The sequence below is a fragment of the Phalaenopsis equestris genome, unplaced genomic scaffold (genome assembly GCF_001263595.1).
Source record: "Phalaenopsis equestris unplaced genomic scaffold, ASM126359v1 Scaffold001283, whole genome shotgun sequence".
Classification (NCBI taxonomy): Eukaryota; Viridiplantae; Streptophyta; class Magnoliopsida; order Asparagales; family Orchidaceae; genus Phalaenopsis; species Phalaenopsis equestris.
This window is the reverse complement of record NW_018165722.1, coordinates 210,414-213,182: the sequence shown is the minus strand read 5'-3', so window position 1 is coordinate 213,182 and position 2,769 is coordinate 210,414.

The following is a 2,769-nucleotide window of genomic DNA, read 5'->3' as shown; positions in this document are numbered from 1 at the left end:
TTGTGTTTTTGAGAAGAAGAAAGGAAGCTTGGAACTGACCGGTTATTCAGATAGTGATATAGCTGGAGATACTAATGATAGGAAAAGTACCTCAAGTTTAATATTTTTTCTTAGGTCAAGTCCTATTAGTTGGTGTTCACAAAAACAGAAAGTGGTTGTGTTATCTTCCTGTGAAGCAGAGTACATCGCTGCATGTGCAGCAGCGTGTCAAGGAGTGTGGTTGGGACGACTATTGGCAGAATTTTTAAAAACTGAAGTTAAGAAAGTAGTTCTGAAGATTGATAATCAGTCCGCAATTGCATTAAGCAAGAATTCAGTTTACCATGAGAGGAGCAAACATATCGATACCCGATTTCACTACATTAGAGATTGTGTTGAATCTAGAATGATTGAAATTCAACATGTTTGCACAGAAGATCAACGTGCTGATATTCTGACAAAGTCACTTGCAAGATTGAAGTTCTTGGAGATGAGAGAAAAAATTGGTGTGCGAATCGTCAGTGAAGGACAACAAGCTTAAGGAGGAGATTGTTGTGTTAATCTAGTTGTCTCTAGAAATTGTTTATGTATTTTTGCACATTTTTCATGTGGATTAGGAGGTTATGAAAAACGTTTTGTGTTTAGGTGGTTAGAAAAACCGTTAAGTGGTTAGTTAGTTTTTATTTTCAGAAAAATGTGATGTGTAGTTATTTGTATTTGCTTATATATTAAGAAAATCAGAAAATGTAACGTGTGTGAAGTACTAAAAAAATTCCTCCATTTTTTTTGGCGTTTAAAGTTTGGCTTTGAAAACCAACAAAGAGTAGCGTAACAACAAAGAGTCGGGTGAGCAAAAGTGAGTGGCGGAGAGTTTTTACTTCTTACATATTGAAGGTATATTTTTGTCTAAGTGATTTTAAAAATGTCTTAATGGAAGGGAAATGCTAAATAAATAATTTTTAAACAAAAATAAGAAACAAAAAACTAATGCCCAAAAACCCTAAACAGATTATTTTCGATTTAGATGGAAACTTGTGCAATTCTACCAAATGTCGCCTAAGTGACAGAAGAACATTGAGATAATAAAAGAGAAGTGCATTAGAAATGCTATATCTATAACATTAAGACAAACACAGGAAATGAAAAAAATATGCAAATATACCTTAAACAATTTCATTGTATATTTAGGTCGAAACGCGAGCAATTATAAGCAAATTCTTGCTGAAATTGTCCAAATAGCATTTTATTATGTAGTTTTCTTATGTTGAAATACATGTCCGCCACAATTTTTCTTAATAATAATAACTTATAAAGCATACCAAGAGTATTAATTACATCTAAAGCTTCCTTTGCACCGGTTAAATAAAGAAGGCGGATCCAGTCAAGTTCAGCCCATTTATTCCGCGAAATACGGTCAAAGATGAGCCTATGATTAATTATTACTTGATCATAATTTCAAATTATAGTTATATTATATTTTGTTAATTCTAGCCTTGTTGAACCGAGCCAAAGAAGCTAAATTGAGCGATGTATTTGAGAGAAGGTTCGTTTTGGATTGCTGGAGCTATTATAAATGTAATTATAAAACTGTTGCCAATGCACAATACTTTTAGTTAGTATTATAAATATTTTATTTCTCAATTATGTTAAATAAAAATTTTATTATGACAAAGATTTCTAGAAACAAAAAAAAAGAAAAAAAGAGTCAAATGAAAATGTCCCACGAAAGTAGAATTAATTCGTCGGATGTTCTCGATGAATTTTTTGATTGAATTTCCTCTAAAATCTTACGGCTTACAAATTAATGACAAATCTTCAGTTTATTTTTAACTCGTCTTTGATAGTATTTTTGAATGGAATTTAGTCCTAAAATTTTCTTTTTGGAGGGCAAAACCGCGGAATACTTATTATGTATCGAAACCAACATCTTCTTTTTCCTCTCATGCATCTCTCTCTCAAACCCTAATCTGCACAGTTCTTTCATTTAAGGTTTTAATTTTCTCATTTTCTTTGTGAAATCAAAAGTAAAATCTCTTATCTACCTTTTAGAGCCAATTATTTGAGATTTTGTCCATTGATACGTTTGAAATTTTGAAAACTAGTTCTTATCTTGTTAAATATTTAACTGGATTTTTTGTTTACTTTATATTGGCATTAGAGGGTTTGATCTTCTAATTTATTGTTTAGATTTGTTAATTCAAAGTAGAATTTATTTTAAATTGAATTAGATTTTGCATTAGCTTTGGTTATATGATGTGAATCAAACTTGTGTTACTTTTCTACATAAATCCCATGCTCTAATATATTATTATGTTGATTTCGCTTTATTATGATGATTTTGAATTAGCTTGTGGAAGTTGTTTTTTTCTTCATGTTTTGTAGGCTACAAGTGTTGAGTTTTGCGCTTCGGAGAGTCAAAATATGAAGTTGGACAAAAGAAGAGCACGACATACCTACGCCGCCCCAAGCATAATTACACTAGGGTGTTTGTTTCAAAAGCATGCTAGTGCAATTGTGAGATAGAGGAGGTGGTGTAATTGCACTAGTTCAGGGTGTAATTATGCCACCATCCATCATAGGTATGCCATAATCAGGCGTACGTACACGAAGTTCCACAAAAAGTCTAAGTTGGCAAAGAACTGAGGTGATTTGAATACAAGCTATTTAAGCCCACTTGAGAGATGGTTTAGGGCACTTCTTAGATGCTAGGGGCAGCTCCATCTAGGGTTGTCAGGAAGTAATGTATTGCACAAGGGTTTCCTCTATTAGTTTCATTTTCGGGTGGAGGAG